A 10,135-nucleotide genomic window follows, 5' to 3' on the forward strand; every position below is an offset into this window, starting at 1 on the left:
GAAAGGAGAACGTCTCCATTCTGATGTGCTCTGAATGGCCATAGTCATGCACACTTCCCTTAAAGCCAAGTATTGTATACAGCAATCTTGATTCTTCCCTTTCTTGAAACACTCCTTAACACATTTGTTGTTCAACTCGTATTTGACAGACTATGAATCCACAGTACCTGGAGAGTGACCAGAAGAAAAAAGATGGTCATAAGGCAGAAACAGGATGCCCAAAATCTCTTCTTTCTGATTGCATTCATGCCTGCTGTCCCAGCATTCAAAGCACATGCTGCTTGTTGGGGTTATTTAGCATGTTCCACAAATGGTTCTACTGCAGCTTCATTTTATGTTCTTGGTCGTTTCCCAATGCCATCAGTAATGGGGGGAAAGAAGTCATCCAGACAGTGAGACAGACTTGGATCACCTTTTCGGCTTGTATTAGCACAGTTCCTTCAACCAAAGATTTATTGGAAGTGAATGCATCCACTAGATCAAAACACATAATTCAGAGGCAGGTTTTAGAGACACTGGTACTGTTCAGAAACCAATATTGCCCCCACATAGTAAATGAATGAATTATTATTAATAATAAAAATTACCATCTTCTTCTTTATTTATACCTTGCCCTTTCCCTCCAAGATTGGGACTCAAGGCAGCTTACAAATGAAAATGATTACAATATAGTTAAAAACATACATTAAACAAAATTCACCTAGTAATAATTTAAAAAAAATATTAAAAGATACACTTTAAAACGATAAAAAGCAGTTAAATCTGTACCATTTAAAACAGTACAGCACGCTCTTACAAGCCCTTTCCTTAAATGCCGTTCTAAAAGTCTGTCTGAATAAAAAAGAGATTGCCTGCTGATGTAAAGATAGCAAGGAGGGTGTCTATTTAGCATCCCTAGGGAAGAAATTCCAAACCCTAGGGGCAGCCACCAGAAAGATCCTATCTTGTGTTCCCACTTTCAATATCTGTAAAGATGGTGGAAATGACCTTTGATTGAGATTTCCTGCATGGCAGTGGGTTGGACTGGATGGCCCTTGTGGTCTCTTCCAACTCTATGATTCTATGACCTCTCCTGTGAATCTCAGGGTCTAGACAGGCTCATATAGGCTGGGTCCACACTGCAGAAATAATCCACAATTCCCAGAATTCCATAGCATGGAGCCATGGCAGTTAAAGTGGTGTCAAACCAGATTATTGCTGCAGTGTGGATGCAGCCCTGGTTGGTGAAGTAGCCTGGATGTAAGCTGTATAGAGATTCACTCCCCTCCCAGAGAAGTTAAACTGACGTTCTTTTCACAAACAAGTAAAGATTTTTCTGTTTAGACAGACAGTTCATAAGTTATTATATCAAGCCCATCTCTCTTAAACAATGTGCTGGGTCTTGCTAATTGATGTGCCAGGGTGTGTGTGTTTAATGGTATATGTTTAAATATCGTTTTAAATTTTTCATTTGATTAATTTTTATTTTTGCATTTCATGGATATTAAACACAGGTTTATGTTTTTAAATTTGTTGTAAGCCACTTTGAGTCTCAAACAGGAAAAAGTCAGGATATAAAAATAAATATTATATATATATATATATACACACACACACACACACACACACACACACACACTCTCTGTATATATGCATACACACACACACACACACACAGCCCTTGATACCTGTTGGATTTTGGTTCCAGGACCTCCTGTGGATACCAAAATCCATAGATACTCATGGTCCATTAAATACAATGGCACAGTAAAATATTATCCCTTATATAAAGTGGCAAAATCAAGGTTTGCTTATAGAAATTTATATTTTTAAAAAATATTTTCAAGCCATGAATGGTTGAATCAGTCGATCAAAAAATCTGTGGATATGGAGGGCCAACTGTATGTCTATTAATGCTCTAACTAGCACTTTGAATTGTGCCCCAAAACAAAACAGCAGCCAGTAGACTGTTGGAGTAGGGAAGCTGAATGATCATTGTAACCAGCTCTGTGTATCAGGTGAAGTTTCTGAACTCTATGCAAAGGCAGCCCCATGTAGAGCATATTACAGTAGTTTAAACAGGATGTAACTAAGACACATACAACCATAGCCAGATCAGGGACCTGCAAGACCAAAAGTTCACATAGAATCATAGAATCATAGAATAATAGAGTTGGTAGAGACCACAAGGGCCATGCAGTCCAATGCCCTGCCATGCAGGAAATCTCAATCAAAGCATCTCCAACAGATGGCCATCCAGCTTCTGCTTAAAGACCTCCAGGGAAGGAGACTCCATCAAAATCTCCGAGGGAGTTTGTTCCACTGTTGAACAGCCCTTACTGTCAGAAAGTTTCTCCTAATGTTGAGGTGAAATCTCTTTTCTCGCAACTTGTATCCACTGCTCCGGGTCCTAGTCTCTGGAGCAGCCGAAAACAAGCTTGTTCCCTCCTCAATATGGCATCCCTTTAAGTATTTAAACAGGGCTATCATATCACCTCTTAACCTACTCTTCTCCAGGCTAAACATCCCCAGCTCCTAAGTTGTTCCCCGTAGGGCATGGTTTCCAGAACCGTCACCATTTTAGTTGCCTTCACATTATGCCAGTGCCATGAAAAAGGTGGCAATCCAGAGATTGTTGAACTGCAACTTGCACCAGTCCTAGCCAGTATAGCCATTCAGCATCTGAACAGCGACACATTTCCCCCATCCCAGCTTTATGGGAAAAGAAAATTAGCTATACAGTATTCATTCATAACCAAAGTTCTGTGTATTCTGTGATTCCATGCAAATACAAAACAGCGCGAATTTGGGTTTAGGCTATTTGAAGGACCATATCTCCCTTTATGAATCCATTAGGTCTTTGAGATTGTCTGGAGAGGGCCTTATCTCTCTCCTACCACCTTCTCAGGCTTATTTGGTGGGAACAAGGGAGAGGGCCTTCTCGGTGGCTGCTCCCAGTCTTTTGAACTCCTGCTGTCAGGAGGCCAGGACAGTTCCCTCCTTGTTATCTCAGCGACTGAAAACATTTCCATGCCACTAGGCTTTTACAAACTGAATGCAATGGGCTTTTAATTACCTGGCGTGCTGTTTTATGGTTTGTATAATCTATTCATTAAGTTTGATGCATTTAATATTTGAACTTCATAAATTGTTTAATTGCTTTTTTTTAAAAAAAACACCTTTATATCTACACACTTCTATCAAAGTTTTGTATTACCTTTAGATATGTTGTTACCTGATTTGAGTCCCACCACTGGGAAAACGGCAGGATATAAATTAATAAAGTAACGGTGGTGGTTGTTGTTGTGTACCTTTAAGTCATTCCCAACTTCTAGCAACACTAAGGGGACCCTATCATGGAGTTCTCTTGGCAAGATTTGTTTAGAGGAGCTTTCCCATTGCCTTCCCTGAGGCTGAGAGAGTGTGACTTGCCCAAGGGCACCCAGTGGCTTTCATGGCTGAGCAGGGAATTAAACCCTGATCTGCAGAATCTAGTCCAACACTCAGACCACTAGAGCAGAGCTCTGGTGCCACAACCAACTACAATTCCATAGCCTTGAGCCAGAGCAGTTAAAGTGGTGCCAAGCCGGATTATTTCTACAGTGCGGATGCATCCTACAAGGCTAAAACAAAATGCAGCACTTTACCCATCTGATTTTGGCAAAGGAGCCAAAGGGGCAGGAAAAGATTTGACCCCCTTAATTCCAAAATATCTACCACTTCTGTGGCATGACCCCCTCCCCTCTCTTTTATTGATACCTTTTCATTTATTTATTTGATCTAAGCGGCCCTTTTGACAAGAGATTTAAAAAGCACACAAGCAAAGTCTTTCTCCCCCCCCCCCCCCCAAAAAAAACCTACAAAAGCCACAGGCGAGTTCTTTCCATCTTTCCCAGCATTGCAACAACCTCTTAAAGTCTTGCTCCCAGGAGACTTGCCTTGATATCCGACTCTTGTTGGGCTTGTGTTTTAAAAATAAATAAATAAATACTCACCCCAGATAACTGTTTCTTTCTCTTGATGTTGCTAGGATGTGGGGGAGTTGTTGTTTTGTTTTATTTTAACTTTCACTTTGTACTTTTTCCCCCCTCCCCTCCAGGATCATGGCAAAACCTGGAGAGATTTACGCAGCAGTCAGTGTGCCAAAAGCATCCCTTTCCCTAAAGCCAGCTGGAAGAACCAGTCCATCCCTTTCCCTTTTCCATGTTTTGATGTATCCCACTTTGGAAAAGCAAGACAGGAGCCAAGAATTGGGGGAGAAAGGAATTACAACCCCCCCTCTCCTCTCCAAACCATCTATTAGATTTTTCTAAAAGAAAGTTAATCTAATTGCATTACAAGTGCCATCATCTCAGTGGAGAGGCATCCCTTTCTGGATGTCCTCAGCAGGGGGATTTCAGGAAAACAGAGGGGGGGGGGAAGGGGGAGAGGAAAGCAGATTCAATAGATTGAATAATCTGGGTTTTGGGAATGTTTTTGGTCCTTTAAAGGAGGTTTACAAGAAACCCATGGCTGCGATCTTTGCCTTGCAGGGTGCCTACTGCATTATGCTAAACCAGGTTGCCAAACTGAGCCTCAGCTGCGTCAGAAGCGCAAAAACGCATGGAGCAGCTAGCTCAGGGGAAAAAGGATCACTTCCATATTTCAGATTGCCTTTGCCATTGATTTGTACTTGCTTTTAAAATATTTTACAGTTTGTGTGTGTGTGTGTGTATGTATGTATAGATAGATAGATATGAGAGAGAGAGATGTTGAGCCTCCTTTCTCTGAAATGTTTGGCACCAGAAGTGTTTTGCATTTGGGATTTTTTTTTCTCCTCCTGACTCTGGAACAATTGCATATCTGTCATGAGTCATCTTGGAGATGGGAGCAATGACTAACCACAAATCATCATCATAATTAATTAATTAATTAATTTGTACCCTGCTTTCCCCCCAAAAGTGAGATTCAAAGCACTTTACGGTTTAAAAACACAGTGCAATTAAAAACATGCAAGAGTGACAATTAAAATGGAATGAAACTGTTCAAGTATTAAAACAGATCATTTGTTTAAAAACAGAATACAAAAAAGATAAAAGCACTGGAAAAAACACTAATTCGTTTATGTTTCGTTTCCAGCTTATCCACACCGCCTGACGGTCATTTGAGACATAATCTCTTGGATAATTTTGTGCAGGAAATAAAGTTTGTGTACACTGAGCCATCAGAACTGATTTATTTATAGTTAGTTAGTTAGTTATTTCATTTCTTTGTTACCTTTCTCCCAAGACAAATAAAGCCATTTAGAAATCTTTACAAAGTTTAAAAGACAATTAAATCAACTTGCATTTTAAAAAGTATAAAAATTTATAAACATGCAAAAGATAAAAACATAACTAAGGAGTTTATTGCACAACTATTTTGGCCCGATCCGGGCACGGGACAGGATCGGGACTGAACGGGGGGAAATGGATGTTATCGCACATAAAAATGCATAGTTTGTCGCAGGGGGCAGGGCAACCATAAGTCGTCCCCCAGGCACACTTAGCTGGCAGATTTTGTGGGACGGAAAACTTCTGTACTACCAAAATCAGTGGGAGAAGCATGGCTGAGGGACAGCTTGTGGTTGCCCTGCCATAAAGTACGCATTTTTCTGTGCGATAACACCCATTTTTCCCTGTTCAGTCCCGATCCCATCCCATGCCTGGATCAGACAAAAATGGCTGTATGATAAACTCCTAAATCACACAGAAGCAAAGGTGTCACTATCTCAGCCACTGATATGGGCAGTTTTGGAGTATTTTGTATTTTGGAATTTTGGACAAGGCATACACAACCTATATATATATAATCAGTATCTATCTATTTACCTATTTGATATATACCATATACAGTAGACCTTTGGTATTCACTGGGGTTTGGTTCCAGGACTTCCCATGGATGCCAAAATCCATGGATGCTCAAGTCCCATTATGTACAGTACAGTGGACCCTTGTTATATGCTGGGGTTTGGTTCCAAGATCCCCCGTGGATAACAAAATCCATGGATGCTCAAGTCCCATTAAATATGATGACATAGCAAAATGATGTCCCTTATAAAAAATGGAAAATCAAGGTTTGATATTTGAAATTTATACTTTTTTTTAACATTTTCAAACTGTGGATGCTTGAATCAGTGTACAAAAATCCATGTATAAGAAGGGCCGACGGTATAGTACAATGGTGTCCCTTATATAAAATGGCAAAATCAAGGTTTGGTTTTGGGAGTTTATATTTTCTTTTGAATATCTTCAAGCTGTGGATGGTTGAATCCATGGATAAGGAATCCGTGGATAAGGAGGGCCAACTCTGTGTGTGTGTGGATGTGTAATGCATATGCATATACATCTCACTTTCTCTCAACAAGTACAAGTGAGGCTCAGTGGGAGGAGAAAGGAGAGGCCCCAAGGTTTTGTTTTTTAAGTTAAAATTTTAAATTTAAATTTAAAAAAAAATAATTTTTTAATTTAAAGGTATACATTTAATTTTGCTAGTTGTTTATGTCACAACTATTACCATTGCATTCAGTGATATATGGGAATTACGATTTGTAAGTAAATCCGTGCAATAAACACTAAGGTTTCTGAATGGCTTGGTAATGGGAGAAGGTCAATGAGAGATGACACCATGAGTTACTGCACCAAGTGACACCAACTCTAGTGATGCCACTGCCCAATGGGTTTCCATGGCCCAGTGCGAATTTGGTATCCCCAGAGTCATTGTCCAACACTAAAGCACCACAACACACTAGTTTTGTAGTATCCTTTCCTGTTTTAAATCCTAGAACTAGGTTTCTTTTCCATACCAGATATATTGGGGGGAGGAGAGATCCTGAACTTTGAAACACAAATTTTCTGGGCTACAACTCTCAGTGGCCAATCTGGCTGGAGGATTCTGTGTCTTGCATTCCAAAAATTAAACTCACTCAGTGTCCGAAAAACATAACTGATTTATGATATGCCATCATGGTTCAAAATATAATTGTGTTGCAGCAGCGTACAAAGTGGGAGGCTGTCCTTCATTCAAGAGTTTGCTTATTTTCCATTAGCTTGTGCTCAAATTGGCTGGCAGTTTATCAGAGGAAGGCTAAATGCAGACATTGTTAATATAATATAAACAATTATAAACATCAATGGCAATCAAAAAAAAGAAGGCCCCACAACAACACATACACACTCAATACCAACTGAGTCTGAACCTGAAATGGCCTATGGTCTGATAGCATCTCACCCCACAGTGATGGGGATCTCTGCCCCTTTGACCACAGGCTGCCAGCAGTCTAAGTGTGCTCTCCAGAACAGGACTTCAATGAAATTTTCAAATTCATTCATTTCAATTTTCAAAAAGTCCAGATGTCTTACCTATAATATCCCATAATCATTAGCTATTATGCATGCCACACATGTTATGTTTTGCCACACAATAATACCTTTCTGTGACTTCTGGCACAGTCAGGTAGGCCTCCACAGTTTAAATTGTCCCATAGATATTGCTCATGTTTTCTCTCTTTCATTTTTAAGGGTTTCCATAAACAACTGAGGAAAAAACAACACCTTTCTAAAAATTTTCCAACCAGTACACCAGAGTAACTTACCCGGGGAAAACGCAGAGTCTGTCAGCTAAAGCGTGGCGAATGTGCAGCAGAACATTTCCCCAGCTTTTCCATATATGCTCTGGGTGGAATGAGATTTCATTGGCAGCAACTGCGAGAACCAGCAGACTGCAGTCATTTTGGATTAATTCAGCATGTGTTTCAAGGGCATGATTTTGCAAATGTACACGCCAGGCACAGAGTAAGCTAGTTATTACAACAAGCTTTGCTATTTGGAATTAACTCCAAGCAGTCATAAGCAGCCATTGCTTATGACTGTTCACTGCACCTTTGCGTATACTACCATATATACTCAACTATAAGGCAACCTCACGTTTAAGTTGAGGGCAGGTTTTGGGGACAAAATTATGGATTTTTATATGACCCGTGGATAAGTCGAGGGTACAATTTAGGGGCATGTAACAAAGGATGTAAAGGATGAAGCAAAGGGGAAACAATGCCAAAGAACTTACAGAATTCCAGCAGGCATAACTGTTTGTGCCCATACTAAATGTTGGATGGATGAAAAAGAAGCCATCAATGCCTTTAGGACAGATTATACTCTTGCCTTTCACCAGGGGATGGTTCCTTGTTGTATATAAGAATTAAAATAGAGTACTTACATTGACCCTTGGATAGGTTGGCTCAGGTTTTGGGGGTCAATTTTTTGACTAAAATTTTTAGACTTATACATGAGTATATACAGTACATTCTTACAGTTAACTCATTCTCCCATATGGATCTTTAGGGCCTTGTCTGCATGGGCAAAAAACTGTGCTCATCTTGATGCTTGTGATGTCTGTTTCCATGGCACACTATGACTTCCAGTGAAATACCATTAATTTCCCTGGTTAACTCGACTTTGTCCTGGAGTTAGCAACGTTGTAAGAAGCCCCAGTCTTTCTTCAAAACACCAAAGTTGATGCAGGTTTTTGTGGTGCATGAACAGCTGGATCAGGCCCAGTTTGGGCCAGGCAGCTGTTCACATGCCAGGCATTAGCCATCTTCCTTCCCCACAGAGACCCTTGCCATTTGATGGGGGGTCCTTCTGCCCTATTTCCTCATTGGTTGCATGGGCAAGCCCACCTTCCAGAGAAACAGTTCACTAAGCTCATGCAGTTAAAGGAGGCAGTGGCTCTGGTGACAGGGAATGGGCCAGCCATGCCAATGTCAATGTGTCACAGTAATGGTTTGACCCAATGTGCCAATCTAGGGCCAGTTCTGGAGCATAATGCTCCTGAGTGGTGCCAGTCATATGGCCAGTGCACATAAGGCCTCAGTAGCCAAAACAGTGGCTCAAACGTATTGGATTTTCTTAGTGATACCAATACTTCATATTTCCTATATATGTTCAAAAATGTCAAGTGGTAGGGCTGGCCAGGGAACCTAGCACCAGTCAATTGCACTGAGTGATTCTCAGATGAGAACTAATGTTGTATGGGAGAAATACTGGCTGTGTTGAAAAGTCTCACCCATTTTTAACAGCCTTTCAGAAGGCAGGAACATCTTCCCTTTAAGAAAAACCTTTGATTTTGTGAATGGATCTTTTAATTAAACTCCTTTTAACTCCCCCCCCCCATTCATAGTATTATCATGTCTCAGTGGAATACAAGGAATACTCAGAGGTAGTTTCTCGAGCTCCTTCCCTTGAAATGCAGCCTACAGCACCTGGTATTTCTTGGTGATCTCCCATCCAAACACTAACTAGGGCTGCCCCTGGTTAGCTTCCAAGATCAGCTGCAGTGTGGAATATAAATGCATTTTGATACTGGCGGATTTTATTTTCAATGTCTTTGCCAACAATTCCCCAAACTGATCACAGAATCCTATGAATGTTCATTCAGACATCAGTCCTGCAATCAACCTAAGCAAGAGAGTGCAGACTTGCACAGAACTTGGAAAGTTATTTTAAAAGTGATTAATTGTACTATAGCTTCATTCCCAATTAGATACCATTGGAGTTGTTTTTTAAAAGGAAGAAACATTTTATTATTTTCTTTTTATAGAAAAATAACTTTTAAAAGGCGGCGTGACGGATTCTCTCTCAAGGCAGGTCCTGCAGTTGCAGCCCTTGAGCTCCTCAAGCAGTTAATTTCTGCATTATGGTAATTATCATAACTATGCATGGTATTCTAATTTGCGTTCTAATTGTGCATATTTATACAACGAATGGTTGCATTTTTCCTATCACTGTATTTTTGCATTAACCAATGAAACAACCAGTATACAGTAATGTTTAAAGTGCTTGAGTTGGAACAGGGAGGCCAAAATTCAGACTGATCCTTAGACATGAATTTTACCACGTGACCTTGCCCCATCTTTGCTGAATGGATTTTCCACAAGGAACTAATTATTTTGTAGTGAGTTATTTCAAACTTCTGAGGCTTCCAACCATTATTATTATTATTTATTTATTTATTTATTTATTTATTTATATAGCTCTGTAGATTTACACAGCACTGTACATAAATCAATAAACCCTTAAGAGTCTGTGAATGTGTATTACTTTGCACTTGTTTTCTTTCAAATTGGGACTGTTTTGGCATG

The sequence above is a fragment of the Sceloporus occidentalis genome, unplaced genomic scaffold (genome assembly GCF_023333645.1).
Source record: "Sceloporus occidentalis isolate IW3139 unplaced genomic scaffold, rSceOcc1.0.p SCAF_1, whole genome shotgun sequence".
NCBI classification, from domain to species: domain Eukaryota; kingdom Metazoa; phylum Chordata; class Lepidosauria; order Squamata; family Phrynosomatidae; genus Sceloporus; species Sceloporus occidentalis.